The following is a 17,016-nucleotide window of genomic DNA, read 5'->3' as shown; positions in this document are numbered from 1 at the left end:
TTTCAGCTTCTTTTCAGGTATGGAGGTGAACGGCCAATAGAAACTTCCACCTCACTAATTGACCTCTTCTCTCCTCTTCTCTGTTCAATCATACACAATTGCAGTGTTAGTGCTACATTATCTTTGGCCAAGAGGGCTGTCGCCATATGTTCACCACCCTCAGCGAGTTTTATACTTTCCTTTCCTTTCTTAGTTGACTGCTGGTGGCCTATAGTTTGGTTGTGCTGTTCCATCGAATGGGTGTCACCGCTCTAAACACAGACACCCCTGTTTCAACCACTTTATGGGACTTTATGGGACTTTGTTATCGTTTACCCAGGGTCTTGGGCTCCGAGTCCACCCGAATCTCAATACTTAGGGAGGCCTTCTTCGTTTCTGCCACCATTTGGTCGCCCACACAATCAGGGTGAACTTCACTTCTCCTCTATGCTTCCCAAAAGGTCTGCATCTGATATATTGATCCACTCCTCAGCGGGTAAATTCTGACCCTTTCATTTCTCCTCCGTCTGTAACTGCCCGGTGTTGATTGGGGTTCTCAGGCCCGTGTCCCTTACTTTGAAGTTCCACTTGATTGTTTGTTCTTCTGCCAGTGACTTACTCCTGTGTTTCAGGAGATCGCCCCTGTCCTTTTCCTCGTACCCAGCCCTGTCACCATCTTGTACTCCATTATATTAGGTGCAAGCAGCCGGGAGGCTTTATCCATCTGTAGCATCTCAAAGTGTCCCTTCTTCAGCTGGGGAGAGGGAAGAACAGGCCGGTAATTCTGATCCCCCTCCAATATGTTACCCCATTTCTCCCCTTCTGTCTGTGATTTTCTGCTCTGTGTCCGTCACCGGAGAGACCCACCCACCACTGGTATTGCCATTTTTGTGTAAAAAGATCCAATAATTTATCAAGATTGTCATGCTTATTCATTGAGTTCACGAGTGAGGCAGTACCACTGGAAGTAGCCTGTTTGCTGCCATCCCAAATTGCCACCTCTAGCAATGACAAAGGAGGGATGAAAGTCACCCGGAGCTCCTGCTCTAAGCCCTTCGTAGGAACCCGATGAAGCTGCCTCGGTTGTCGAAGGGCTCACCCTAGTCCTTTCTGTGGGTTCATGCAGGGACCATTCTCCCAAAGGGGTCAGGGCTTGCAATGGTAAACTCCCCCCAACCCCCAGGCCTGAACTCAATTCTTCCAGGTCCCCCATTCAAGTTGTGCCGGGCCTGGCTACGAATCTGCAGAGCAATCCTTTGTGAAGCTCCCTCGTCGGGTCTGTCAGGCTCCATACCCTCGGCCATCCCTTCACGGACACTCTGCTTTCTCCGCTCGGCAAGTCACTCTATTCACTATGCTCGCTTGTGTGCATGCTATCAAGTGACAGTGAGGGCGAGGAGGGGCAAAAGAAAATGTGAAAAACAAAGCAGCAGAAAGCCTGGTCAGGTCAATGGTTGTTTCTCGGGTAGTCAGTTCAATAAGGAGATGCTTACCACTGCTGGTCCCAGTTTCCCCAGAGACGCTGGGAACACGGCAACACACTCCAGGTCACTCTGCATCGCTCCGCTTGGGAGAGGAGGTTTTGATGAGATTAGCCCTCCTCCCAGCAACGGAAAGCGAAAGTAGACCGCAGCAATCGTAGAGCTCCCACATGGCAACACACACCAGGTCACTCCTCGTCGCTCCGCTTGGGAGAGGAGGTTTTGATGAGATTAGCCCTCCTCCCAGCAACAGAAAGCAAAAGTAGATCGCAGCAATCGTAGAGCTCCCACATGGCAACACACTCCAGGTCACTCCTCGTCGCTCCGCTTGGGAGAGGAGGTTTTGATGAGATTAGCCCTCCTCCCAGCAACAGAAAGCAAAAGTAGACTGCAGCAATAGTAGAGCTCCCACATGGCAACACACTCCAGGTCAATCCATGTCACTCCGCTTGGGAGAGGAGGTTTTGATGAGATTAGCCCTCCTCCCAGCAACGGCAAGCGAAAGTAGACCGCAGCAATAGTAGATCTCCCACATGGCAACACACTCCAGGTCACTCCGTGTCGCTCCACCTGGTAGAGGAGGTTTTGATGAGATTAGCCCTCCTTCCAGCAATGGAAAGCGAAAGTAGACTGCAGCAATAGTGGAGCTCCCACACGGCAACACACTCCAGGTCACTTTGCTATGTGACCATGGTGGTCATGATGACCCCGTCTCCATGTTTACAATGATGCGCCCCACAATATAGATGGTCAGGAAACACACAGACCGGAGCAGATCTCGCCCTCGATTGATGCATGTCTGTTTCCCATGTTAGTGCATGACACACACACTGTGTACTACTACTCAGGTGCATCAAGCATGGCCCAAAGCATGGCATTGTAGGTGTCTGATTGTTACACATAGGCAATTACGCTGTGTTCCTGCACAGCGTGTGCCAGTTAAATACTTTCATCTGTGGACTGCGTTTAATGCATGTGAGTGGTAAGCACATTTCACAGCATCCAGTCTGGCCTCCGCAAACCTCTGTTTTGTTGAGCATCGGCCACACCCCTACATGATGGAAAAGGTAGAAAGGCAAAAGTGAATTTCTGAAATATGTTTTGTGGCTTTTGTTGCGGAAAGGTTTACCATTTTCCATAAAGAGGCTGTCCTGGTAATGATATTGCAATGTACAGTCATCGGAACTTGGAGACTACGAAGTAGATTTGTTGCCTTGCTATGACCAGGGATGTCATTTCAACAAAATGCCAGGGATAGCGGAAGTGATGTCACACAACCCTTGACCTCTGATGACATCACAGGAAGTGATGCCATTTGACCCCACACCGAAGTGACATCACAGGAAGCGATGGAATACAACCTTTTACCCCTTGACACAACAGGAAGTGGCATCACATAGCATTGTTCCTAAGTGCACTGCGAAAAATATGCTCACAACATCACTGTAAAGTGATATACATCTCATACAAGAATGGATCACCATATGTATCAATAATATCAGTGCGTATAGGCCCATATTGCCAAATGACTGGGAATGCAAACAGACGTCCAAGGCCAAATGATAATGATGTGTTATTATATAGGACTTACGAATAAGTGCTTTATACAGAACAAATACACATGTAATATCACCCAACCGGTGACGGTACTCATTTATCAACCTCAGAAGGATAAAAGGCTGAGTTGGATTTGCCGGAATTCGAACCTGTAACCTCTGGATAACACACACATCACCACGGCAAGTGCTCAACACCCTGAGTTATATTATGAGCTGCAGCTAGCTTAACGGCTTTAGTAAAAGGAGCAAGTTAGAAAGCAAATTACACTCTTTAGTGAATACCATTAAACTGGTAACTGAGATTTAACAGCAAGCAAGTTCATCTGCAAGTCTGGTGCAGTTTGCCAAATGTCAAGCTTGTGTGGATCTACTTTTCAGGTTCAGAGGTTGGCAAAATGCATAACATTGGGAGGGTTCATAACCGTGTATTAAAGAATTTAGAGTAGCGCAGGAAAAGCATCCCGTTCTCTGGGCACTCGTCACCTCATACATGCAAACAAACACCCTGAAGAGCATGCCATGGAGAAAGGAAAGATAGACACATTACAACAAAACATTAATTCCGGCACAATTAAATCAAGGGCCACTTTATGTGTTACGGTCAAACATTTCTACACTGCACACAAGCTTTTAGGCAAAAGGATGTTGTCAAGTGACCGAGATGGAATGTCTTGTGATGATTGTAACAGAGACTAAAGCAGACAAAAACATGCTATAACTGCAAATTGTGAGAAGAAAAATACATAGGGCCTCATTACGAGGTTGGAAGTAGTCATGGCGCTATTAGTGCCATGACTACCTCCAATACCGGTACCGAGTCCGCCCTCGTTCAATGGGGACACACCGGTCTATTCCGACCTTTGCGGGACCGGTAAGTCTCCATTGAAAAAGCCATTCCCCATTCCCATTTCAGCCCCCGTAGGGCTCAATGGGAAGGGGGAAGGCGTTAATAACGGTACCGCAAATTGCGGTACCGTTATTAGCTCTGAAGTCCCTTAATGGGCCCCGTCCATAACGCCTGGTAAAACCCGGCATTAAGGGAGGGACCCGCTAAGGGGCCTCGGAATAGGGCGCAAGGGGATTACCGGCACCGGTGTCATTACCGGTGCCCGGTATCCCTTTGCGCCCACCTCGTAATGAGGCCCATGGTGCGAAATGAATGCTTATTCGACTCTAAATGCTTTTTGGAGTTTGTTGTCTCTATTGTGAATTTGAGGTGTTTAAGAACAGACTAAATCAGTGAAGCACCTCCTGAAGTGTGTGTTAAATAAACCTTTAATGAGTCTAGCAATTATTAAATAGAATTCAAGAAAGACAAATTATTTGTTATTCCTATTCCACCTTAATTAGGGTCACTTCTTAAAGGGTTACATTTGTGGAACCCTCTGTTTTTTTTAAGAAGCCTGATCAAGAAAGCCAGCCACTCCAGAAACAAAGAGCCACATGGCACTGACCACAGACCAGGAGCTTCAATTTGTAAAAAAATAAAAAGTGACCTGGCTATGACACCACAATGTGCACAATGGGGACAGCCCTTTGGCCCAGAGGTAAACATGGTATTGGAACAATATACGGATACTTCAAAGTTAACGTGCCTAATTTGCTGTTTTGAGTGCCATCTGGTGTGATGTCCATTAACTGGCTTCATTGTCCATGAGAGACCAGCTTGTCAGATGCAAGAGAAGCTGAAAGATACATGAAAGGTTGAAAAGATCAAGGTGCACTAAAGGAAATGATGACAATAACACAAAGCGTTGATCAGACAGCTGAGCGTGCAGGTCACATCTGTTTGGACAAGAGCGAGACTCGCGCCTTTTTTCAGTTAAAGATGGAAATAGCAAAAAGACTGGTATTCAGGATGGGGCAAGCAGCGAAACAAGAGACTTTCACTCTGGCAATCTCTGGCATTTGCAAATTGTGTGGGTTGCTTGGATTTTAGTTTTATGTGGCACTGATGCCAGTGAAGATGTCATTACACACACATAACTAAAGAAAATGGCGGGTCAAAGTAGACTAATGGCATAGATTAATGCTGTGAAAAGTGTTGTAAACGTGCGAAGGAGTTGGTTTTTGAAGTGTCCACCAAATTGGTTAATGATTAATTGAAATGTTCCAGAAAATGAGCAAGATCTTAAGAAGATTGCTGGACATAGAGTCTTCATTCACCTCAAGTCATGAGAAACTACTAACACACATTCGGAAAACCTCTAAAAGGTTTCATGAGCAGACAGTCTCAAGACCTACAATGTCGTAAGTATTGAACTAGTGGGATGTATCACAGAGATAAGATACAAATGGTTCATGGTGGGCACCGCCGTGATATTCCGAATTCAAAATAAGTAGAAAATGTAAGTATTGGAGCGCACCTTGAGACCTTGGCACACAGTTGTAAATACAGAACAAGCGAGAGAACCAGAAACCAATCTGATTCGAGCTGCGCTCACTCACTGCTCTCCTTATGGAGTTGCTTCTAAAAAGTTTCTTAATGTCAGGGGAGTTGCTAGGTCTGTAAAAGATCCGGGGCGACGCTAATGTCCAGGTTGTCAGGACTCGGGGCTAGCTAGTCTTTTGGCTGTAACTCCTTAGCTTCTATCCGGGGCTACAGCCAAAAGATCCGGGGCTATAGCCCTCTAGCAACGCCCCTGCTTAATGTCAGGATTAGCACATTGAGAGTCAGAAACAAATCTTGTCTGTATATCCTGAATAAGCCACTTCTCCAAACTTAAATGTCGAGGCATGAAGATTGCCTGACTGTTCAGTGCCATAACTAGTCTATGCCAATGCATTTCGGACCAAGTCCGTCGTCAGGGCTTCAAGGCACTGAATCTTGTTTGTCACTATGTGTGACCGTGGCAAGTGTTCTTAGGAGGTCCAAGCACCTTAGAAGTTAATGTCAGCTCGAATGCAGCTCTTGACTCCCAGCGTGTAGATGCAAATTGCGTCTCCACTTGTGAGGAGTGATGGTGTAAATAAAAGATGGTGCTGATTAGGGTGTGGCAAAGAAATGTGGCATCAGCACTCATACCCAGCTGATAACAAAAGTGAGGTGTTGACCCACCAAAGCTTCCAGGTTAGTAATACAATAGGGATTTCTTTTTTTTTTGTTTAAACTCTTTTTGGATTGTAGGTCATTACAGATTCAACAACATTGCACATAGCATACATTAATACACACAATACACAAGTCAGTGGGCACATACTTCTTCATTTACAATCTCATTGCATACGAGTGTCCTCGTCTGAGGCCATTTCACAAAGGTACATTCTGAACGGGGCCCATATGTCCTTAGGGCGAGAGCACAATATCACAGTCATTGTGTACTGTTCGTCACATTTGTTTACATAGGCCAAATCTCGAAGAAAGTGTTCAATTTAGGGGGCAAAATTGTTTGTCCAGCATTTCAATATGCATCTTTTGGCTACAGTGCATGAGACATTAAATAATCTCCTTGTCTTTTTGTTTTGTTTGCCTATGTCTCCAAATAGATATTTCTGCGGAGCCATGCTTGCTGGGATCTGCGTGATATCCTCAAGTATTTCTGCCACTTCTTTCCAAAATGCAGCGATTGGGAGGCATTCCCAATACATGTGGTATGATCCTGCCTGATTAGTTTTACATTTCGGGCATTCTCCCGAGTGGGCTGCAGAGAACTTAGCCATTTTCGCGGGGGTACAGTGTAGCCTGTTTAGGATCTTGAACTGGACAAGTCGAAGTCCTGCATTCATGGACACTGATTTTGTGAGCATACAGTATTTATTCCATTTTTCGTCTGGGATGCTCAAGTTTAGGTCTTCCTCCCATTTGGTTTTGATATGATTTATAGTGGGGGTGTGTGTTTGTACTAGTGAGTATAGTTTGGAAACTCCCAGTCCCGCTCCCAATGTGGTGGCCTGCATGCATGGGGGAGATGGTGGTTCGTCAGGAAAGAGAGGCCAGCGTGCGTTGAATACTGATTTCATCCTAAGATACTCTAGTGTTTTCAGTGGGCCCCGTCCTATTGCCTCCCCAAATTCCTCCCTTGTTACAAATATCCCATTCGGGAACATGTCTCGTATTTGAATTTCTCTATTCGGGTCCCAGTCTTTGTATTGTTTTAACCAGTATGGGCGGTATACCGGGGTATTTCCACAATGGAAAATCTGGGTCATATGGAGTTTCTATTTTTAGTTTTTTGTACAGTGTCGTCCATGCGCACACTGTGGTACCCACTGGATCGTAGGGACAGGAGTCTCTATATTGGGAATAGAACATGATGGAACGAGGTCTATGGGATGGGCAGCAAACTTTTCGAGCCATATGTGGGGGGAACGGTCTTCAGGGTCATACCAGTGTTTCGTAAATTGTGCTTGCGCCGTAAGGTAATATAGCTCAAAGTCAGGTGCCGCTAGCCCTCCTGTACCAGTGAGTTTCTTCCATTTCATCCTGGGGGTTTTCCCATCCCACACAAAGGATATCGCCATTGGTCTTATTTTATCGAAGAAGGTCCTACCTGACCAGATTGGTATATTAACAAATAGAGTAACTTGGGGAGGACTACCATTTTAAGGATGGCAACCCGGCCATTTAGAGATATAGGAAGCTTGGCCCATGTCTGAAACTTTACTTTCAGTGACAGTATTATAGATTCATAGTTCTCAGTATACAGTGTTTGTTTGTCACGGGATATCATTATACCTAAGTATTGCATGTGTCCGGTTGTCCATTTAAGACTTTCAATGGACCCTGGGCATGCGGTATGCGGTGTCAGAGGTAGTATCTCCGATTTTTCATTGTTTATTTTATAGCCCGAGTAGTCGGCGAATTTGTATATGTCTCGCATTAGGGGTGCCATGTTGGTATCCGGGTCCCGGACGTATAGTAATATATTGTCTGCATACAGCGAAATCGACTGGGGCGGGCCAGACATTCTTATCCCCTTATCACCATGTTTTAGTCTGACCATTATGGCCATAGGTTCAATTGTTAACGCAAACAGTATTGGTGAGAATGGGCAGCCCTGCCTGGTACCTCTGCCCAGTGTGAATAGGTCAGAAATCGTGTTGTTCGTGAGAACTCTCGCTCCCGTTTTTTTGGTACAATAATGTAACGTATCTGGTTAAATTGGGGCCCATCCAAACCTACCAAGCACTTCAAGGAGATACACCCAGGACACCGAGTCGAACCCCTTTTCGGCGTCGAGGGATATCGCCACTGCCTGCGCCTCTGGGTCTATCTGTGCCATTATTGCGAACAATCTGCGTAAATTCAATGCAGTGGACTTTGTGGGAATGAATCCGTTCTGATCTGGATGGATCAGAAACAGCATATTTGGTAACAGCCTGTTCACCAGCACTTTGGCGAACATCTTGGCGTCCACATTTATGAGTGAAAGCGGTCTGTATGATGACATGTCTTGTGGAGAGTGGCGGGGTTTCGGTAGTACTGTTATTATTGCTTCCCGCATTGACTTGGGAAGCTCATTCAGCTCCAATGCTTCTTCCCATACTTTTATCATGATTGGGACCATTTCTTTTCTGAATTCTTTATATAGTTCCACCCCCAACCCATCGGATCCCGGGGCCTTCCCAGAGTGCAATGCTTTTATGGCTTCTATGAGTTCTTCCTCAGTAATTGGGCTTTCAAGGGCCATTTTAGCTTCTAGTGGGAGGGTCGGGAAATCCAGGCTGTCTAGGTAGGTTTGTATTTCTGGTGCCGTTTTCTTGTCGTTATTCGAATATAGTTTCTGGTAGAATTTCAAAAATTCGTGATTTATGGCTTGGCTCCCTGTGACCACCCTTCCCTCCGTGTCCTGAATGCTTGTGATCGGAGTGTGTTGGCGGTCTGCTCTGATGATGTTGGCTAAGGCTCTACCGCCTTGTTTCCTTCCCTGTATCTGCACGCCCTAGCTGGGGCTGCTATGTATTGCAATTCTCTAGTGGCCAATTTATTGAATTCTTTTAAAAGAAGATTTATTTCTGCTAGTGTGTTTGTGTTCCGGGTTGCACTATAGGAATTTTCCAGCTGGCGAAGTTGTGCCTCTAATTTGGTTAATTCACGCCTTACTGCTTTCAACAGCCCTGTAGATTTGGAAATCAGTGTTCCCCTCACCCATACCTTAAACGTCTCCCATATTGTAGCGTATCTGTCTACTTTCCCCATATTGTTATTAAAGAATTCTTCCATTTCTATATGTAATGCTTCTGTGACATTTGGATCTTTTAGTATATTTGCAGGCATTCTCCATCTCCTTTGTGGTTTGGGAACATTTCCAAATAGTAGGTCTAGGGACACTGTGGAGTGATCAGATAGTGTCTGAGGGTGTATCACGCAGTCCTCAACCATATTCAGCATGTCTTCAGACACTAACCAATAGTCAATTCGGGATTCCGAGTCGTGTACACTCGAATAATATGTGTATTCCCTTGCACATGGATGTATCGCCCTCCAGGCATCCCTTAGTGTCAATTGCAGCATGATCTGATGTAATATACTGGATGCTTTGGATTGCGTTCGTTTTACCTTGGATGACTTATCCATATCTAGATCTAGCACCAGGTTAAAGTCCCCGCCCCTTATTATGCTGGAGGTGTCGAGTGTTGCCAGCAATTCCAGTATATTGAGGTAGAAATCTGGGTCGTCTATATTTGGACCATATGTGTTAACTAATACAATTGTTTTTTCTGCCATTTCTCCCCACACCACTGCATATTTTCCCATGGGGTCAATTTTATTACCCGTAGACTTAAATCCCAGAGATGGATGCAGGATTATCGTGACTCCTCGCTCCTGGGTGGAGTACTCCATGTGGTATCTTTGCTTGCCCCATGTGGGGAGTGTTTTGTTCATTGCTGGGACCCTGTGCATGTGTTTCTTGTAGCATAACTATATGGGGCAAGTGTCTGTTAATATATGTTACGATTTTTCTGATTTTCGAGGGATTATTCAAGCCTCTCACATTCCATGATAATAATTTAATTTTCATCCTACTATTCCTGTTAGCGTTTCCAGTCATTGTGTCCATTCATCCCTGCACTGTTGTGCATGTATCATTTAGTATGCATAGTGCAATACTCTGTTAGACCATTAACAAAACAACTTTTATAACTCATCAACAATTCAACCCTTAGTCCGTCCCACTCCATCCCTCCTGCCCACCTCCCCCATCATCTGCCCCAACTTGATGATTGAACCTTACAAACTTTTGGAGATCTCCTGGGGTTGCCATGCTGCCGCTGTATGGCCACCAGTTCCAGGCTCACGTCTTGGCATCTTCATTCGCTTGTGGTGCACCTTTGCTTATTACTGTTTCCTTCTGTTTCATCTTCGTAGACAGTGTTCGCTTAGATATCTCCAGTATTTGGGTAGTGTCAGTTCGCCTCTGGGGGAAGTCTACCATTTTGATCCGGGCCACAGCCTGCCGGGGGCAGAGGTATATGGGCTTCTATATAGGCCGTTGCAGCTGCAGGGTTCTCGAAGAAATGTGCTCTTCCCCCGTGTTGGATTCGCATTTTAGCAGGGAATATTAGTGCATATTGGACCTGTCACGCTCTCAGCAGCCTTTTCACTGGTTCATAGGATCGCCGGTTGGCCTGAACGCCTGCCGAAAAGTCTGTGTATATGTGAATATGGTTTTCTTCATAATGCAATGTGCCTTGCTCCCGGGCCTTCCTAAGATTCATGTCTCTGTCCCTGTAATTGAGGAGGTGCACCACGATTGTGCGGGGTGGTGCCCCGGGTTTCAGTGGTGGAGCAAGTGTGCAGCGCGCTCTCTCATCTAAGAAGTGTTCAGAGAAAGTTTTGGGCCCAAAGAGGGTCCGCAGGAGGGCTTCGACTTGTTTCTCTATTTCTCCTTTACCGAATTTTTCAGATACACCAACAATCCTGATGTTGTTCCGCCTGGAACAAGATTCTAGATCCTCACACTTGGTTTGTATTTTGAGAAAGTCATTTTTCAGTTGTATTATGTCTCGATCATGGTTAGCAATAGTGTCTTCGTTAGTACTAATTCTGCCTTCTGTTTCTGTAATTCTGGAACTTTCTTTGTCTACCCTTGCCTTCAAGGATCCGATAGTTGAAACAATATCATCTAGCTTCACGTTTATCGCAAGGAATCCATTTTGGACAATTGTGGTTAGCCTATCAACTCTGTCTTCGTTTTCAGCTTCGTTTCGGGACATTGAGGTAGCCGGAGTTTCTGGCCCGGGGTCAGTCATTGGGCTGTTAGTAAAAGAATCCATTGGTCCTTTCTTCGTGGTCCCCGCTCCTTTTGACATTTTGTCGGGCATTTGCACTATCCTTATGTCTTAGACTCACACTCAATATGTCAGCCGAGTGATTATTTCCCAAAAACAATGTGTCTTTTGCTAGGTGAGGGCCGTGGTCTTTTGATGTTTGCGATGCATGACAGCTGCAATTCCAGTGCTAATCAAACTGCATTTGAAACGGGTTTGCATTTCACTTTGTGTCGTATGTTGTTTGTTCTTGCCCCCCGAGGTAGAGTTTTTATATTTTCGAGTTATTCACCTCTTCCACCTCACGTGTCTGCCTGTAAGGGCGGAGGTGGGATCTTATTGCGCTTTTTCGTAAGTGGGTTGTGTTCTCCCATGTATCTTGAGGAGTTTTGTTCTCCGTATCTGTTATTACAGCATATTTCGCAGTCCGATTGTTACTTCCCAGTGCAGGCGGCCGTTTCGCACCACTGGAGCATTCCAGCTTGTAATTCAAGCCCAGTGTTGTACCGTTGCAGTGAGTGGCGGAGGGAGGGACGCGAGAGATCACCCGAATGAACCCCGTAGTAGTAGGTTCTGATTATAGTTGGATTGACATCTCGTTGCTACGTGTCTGCCTGGCGCCCTTACCTCACTGCGGCCGTTCCGTTCCTTCCGACTGGGATTCTGCGGATTTCTGGAGGAGGAGACGCTAATACGGTTCAGGGTCTTCCTCAGTTGCCTGCGTGCCGGGTGCAATCCAGATTGGTCGGGTTTTGTATGGATGGGGCGCCCTTTCCCACTGCTCGGCTCCTCTCCTCTTCGGAAAGTTTCTTCGTTTCATTGAGTGGCTGGTCTGGTGTCTCCTCGCTTGTGGGAGGTTGCATACAGAGCCAAAAATCATCTCACTTTAGGCCGCCAGAACTGTTGGCCAGAGCGTCTGCGGTTGCTTCCTGTATACGCGTGGTTCTGGGATGCGGCCCGCGCCATCTCTCTCCGCCGCTGAAAATTCAATCAGCCGTATCTCTTCACCATGCCACCTTTTCTCATCCGGATTTCTTCTGCCGGTAGCAAGGTTCTTCAGCCACACTCTCCGCTTATTTTTTCCGGTCCGCGGTGTGCCCCAGAGTAGGATGTTTCAATTAGGATGTTCGCCAGGACGGAGCTCTGACTCTAGGTGGCCATCTTGGTTGCTCGCAACAGCACCCCCTCACAATAGGGATTTCTAATAGTCTGTGGGTGTAGGCCAGTTTATGGATCGATAGAAGGCATAGAAGGAGTGGATACGATAGATGCACGGCTCATTCAGCACAAATAACTCAACACATCTTGTATTATTTTATTTGCAATATATAGATTGTGATGTTTCCACAAGGGGGACAAACAGAATGGCAGAATTGCAAGGGATCAGAACAAGTGGGTTTTCCGAGCTCTCCTAAAGGAGAGATAATCCTCGATAACACGAAGGAAAGAAGGAAGAGAATTCCACATTCTGGCGGCTGCAACAGAAAAAATTTAGCCGCCAATCTGGGTATACCGTTACAGAGGGACACCAACTAAGCACAGGTGAGTGGACCACAGCACTCAGGCGGGGGTATGTTGACAACATTTCTGTTGCAGATACCCTGCTCCCTGAGAGAGGATGAGAGTGGCATGAGAGAAATGAGGTGCAAGGGTGGCCGCCCTAGCTGCCAAATTATGGCGGACCAGAAGTCACCAAATAAGATATGCAGGTTGCACTAGTCCAGGGCAGACAACAACAGGGAAACTATCACCTGAGCTGCTGAAAGTGGCCATGTTGGCATACCACACAACGGGTGACAGAGATCTTAACACTAAGTCTTTTACAATAGCAACCCTGGCAGGAAATGGTCAAGAGATGGTGGGCCGAACGGATCACTCCAGAGAGCAGTGGTAGAAGTGAGGCCTACTACCAACATCTCTGTTTTTCTACCATTCAGCATGAGCCAATTTCTACTCATCCAATCCCCCACGGCTGCCTGGTAGGCCCTAAAAGGAGAGGCTGTCTCCTCCGATGAAAGATCCAAATGCATGATTATTCGTGTGTCATTGGCATAGGAATAACAAAGGAAGCCGTGGGAGGCGATGAGTTGGGCCAAAGGCTGAATGTAGATATTACACAAAATGGGTGAGATGGCAGACCCTTGGGGTACATCACAAGTGAGAGGAGCAGGAGCAGACCGGAAAGGGGGAAGAAAAAGTGACTGGGTCCAGTCCGACAGAAATTAGCCAAACCAGGTCAAGATGGTGCCAGTGATGCCTGCTTGCGCAAGGTGCGCCAACAGGACGGAGTAGTTGGCAGTGTCGAAGTGTTAAGCAAAATGAGAGCTCCACACCGCCCTGGTCCTTGAAGCACATGAGGTCATCCACTGACAGCACTCCCTCAGTCCTGTGCCAAGGACGAAAGCCGGACTGAGAAACATCAAAGAAGCAAGAGCTTTCCAGAAATTAACTAAGACACGGGACCAGCAAGGATTCAAGGAGTTTAGCCAAAAAAGGGAGAAGAGAGATAGGGCAGAAATTGTCCAAGATGGCAGATCCAGAGAGGGTTTTTTCAAGAAGGGAATGACCAACGCATGTCTTAGACTTAACGGAATGGTGCCAGTGTTGAAGGAATGTTTGATGACCTGGCTAATGAGAGGAGCAATTGAGGGCATACTCTCGTTCAACACATAAAAGGGGATTGCATCGCTAGGAGAAGCCGATCTAAGCTTGGTCATGGCTCCCATAATATTCGGTGCATAAAAGACTGGAAAAGAGGACTACAGGCCAACAGGCTCTGTGGCCTGAGCAGTGGGGAGTGTCTGCACCATCTGCACACCACAAGGGCATACTTGATTGCGAATGTTATCAATGAGCTAAAGAATAGCACAGAGACTGAGAAGGTGTGACAGCCTCAGCAGGGACGGAAGATAGAGAGAGAGTACAATGCTGTACAACTCTCTTGGCCGGTTAAGGGAGCCTTCAATTTGAGAGGAGAAATTGGCACATTTGGCCTTGAAGTAAAGGGAAGAGGCCGATGCAGCATAAACCTGTCCTGAGGGCCATAAATTGATCCCCACTTCCATTCCTCTTGCCTCCTTTTAAGACAAAGTGCCCAAAGGGAGTCATCAAACCAAGGCTCTGAGTGATGAGCTCTATGTTTCAACCATTTGAGAGGGGCAAGAGACTCCACCGAGGCCAGACAGGCCGGAGAGACGCAGTCCAGGTCTAATAAGGGATGAGCATCTCAATGGGCGATCAGAGAGGCAGCAACTTCAACAAGGGGAAACACTACCCCACCTGCAATGGGCTACTGGGGGAATTGTACACCCGGTGGCAGGTGAGGAAAGTTACCACACAAAAGGAATCAGAAAATGATCAGACTAGGCCATAGGTCATGGAGCAAAAGTGGTGATATATAGCAAAGATGAGATCAAGAATATTTTGTAGAAATGAGCCTGATTAGTTTAAAAAATAAATAAATGTATTCTTACATTTTGTGTTTCCGGGTTTATCTGGATATGAATCAATTAACCAACATACATTGAAAATACACAATGTGACCTAAATAATATCAGTGATTTGGTTTAAGAATACCTATATGAAGGCCTAAATATATCATATGTTATTGTGTGTTGTGTTCGGTTATGTTAGTAGGATATATACCATATGAGGTTGCCATTTGCATGGTCTCCAGGCATTCTGGTCGACTTGAAAGAGAGGGATGGGTTAGGCTAGCGAGGAGGGATGTAAATTGCAAGATAGCTTTGATACTCTGTTGATGGGTGCAGTTTCGAAGTACCAGGGTACCCTGTTTGGATCTGTTTCTGTGTCCCAAGGGCACAGAACTTTGGTGTGCCATCTACAATTTTAGTTTCAAAGTCCATACATATTAATTTAAGGACAACATTAGTCTCCATACAATAATGTATGCAATATCAACACAACAGCCCACGGTCTTAATTATTTTTATGCGCGTTGGTTTGGCACAATGTTGGGGGTTCTAACAAGTGGGGGGCCTAATTGGATGGAGAGACATCAATCTCCAGTGCACTCACAAGAAATAGCCTTTCATCGTGAGGATTTTGTGGTGGTGCAGATTAAGCCAGTGAAGGGTAAGGCCAAGTGACAGCGAACCTATAGAATAAGAAAGCTGGAATAAGGTGCCCTTTTTGCGTTTGCCACTTTATATAGAATGAAACACATGTAGGATGTAAATATTTTGCACCACTGTAGGGAGATAGTTTGCCACATTATAGGGAGGGTTACGCTGCTGAATACTAGCTAGACAGTAGTGAATGGTGGTATGCACAGTTAGGTACGGTGCACTTATAGAGAAGCATTATAAATGACAAGAGAGATGCCATTTGTTCCCCTTGCAAGGCCATTGTGAAGAAATCACAACACTGCCATTTAAATAGCTTAATAGGGATTGTATTGGTCCACAGATGACTGAAGATGCCATGGCTGAGGGAAAGGGAGGATAGCTGGAACTGCACGAGGAGGCCTTTTCCATGGGTTCCGTTTAGTTAAGCAACAATTGAGTTACTTTCTATTGCTAGCAGAGAGAAATGTACAAGTCTCCATCGCCAGGCGCACACAGTAACATTGTCAATGATACACTAGCAAGAAACACCTGCAGCACCCCCCATGGTGAAACCATGAATAACACATTAACAGGCTGAATAAATTGAAGCTAAAAGGTTGCATAAACTGGCCTCACACTAGAATGAATAAGCTGTGCACATCATGACCCAATCAGAACAAACACCTGCAGGCAGCAGCATTTATCAGAGGGAGCACGGGACAAGCTGTCAAAGGGCAGGTAACTATCTGGGAAGTTGTGGCCCTGCATGGGAATGATGATATGGGAGTGAGTTTTGATAGTTATTTGGCCAAGGCAACGTTTTCAATCTCTCCTTTCCCACCAGAAGACTGTTGTGGGTAAGTGTAACACTGAAAGCCACATCAATAACAGGCACCAGCATTTTAACCATTGTCAACAAGTTGTGGTGCCAACCAATAGGAGCACGGTCCGATCATGCCCGGCGCATGACATCTTGCATAGTGCAAAGGATTTTGGGCGGACTCAAGAAAATGGTTGACCAATTGATGGGAGAAATGTGCACAGCATGTAGACAGCATATATGTGGCTTTATTTTGACAGACAATGGCAAATTGTAAACTTTGTTTTTTTATGGATATGGTGATGTAATGTGTTATGTTTATAAGCCCTGCTTCTGGCTATATATTACATGGTCCTTAAGATTGATTATCATGGTTTCTCGATAATAACCAGTCTAGCTGCCAGGTTATAGACCAACTGCAGTGGGAGATTTGCTCTCTTCTGGGGAAGATGAATTAAGAGTTCATGTTTTTAAGAATGGAATTCCCCATAGCACCCACATATGTATATGATCTATACAACTCCTCTGGCTGCTGTTCCCTGATTGTTTTCCATTACAGAAGTCTTAAAGCAGGAATCTGCCCTCCAAAAAAATAATTGCTGTGTCATCAAATGCAGCACCTTTTGAAGGTACTACGTTTAATATGTTTTTATAGATATATTTAATGGCTTACATGTAGAAGAAACACTCATCGACCACTAGTGTATGCTATGCTATGCTAGGCTATGCCGCGTTTGCGGAGAACATCACTTCCATTTGAAAGGGCTCAAAGCACTGGATTGGTCCAGATTCCTGCAGAGATGAGCAAGTGTGGCCCGCACATTATCAAGTGGTCCATTAAAGACAATCGGCAATAAATCGTGACGGAGTAGTGCGCCGGCAACACGGCTGAGAGCTGAT

The sequence above is a fragment of the Ambystoma mexicanum genome, chromosome 9 (assembly GCF_040938575.1).
Source record: "Ambystoma mexicanum isolate Mex_15411 chromosome 9, UKY_AmexF1_1, whole genome shotgun sequence".
In the NCBI taxonomy this organism is placed as follows: Eukaryota; Metazoa; Chordata; class Amphibia; order Caudata; family Ambystomatidae; genus Ambystoma; species Ambystoma mexicanum.
This window is presented reverse-complemented; position numbering follows the sequence as displayed.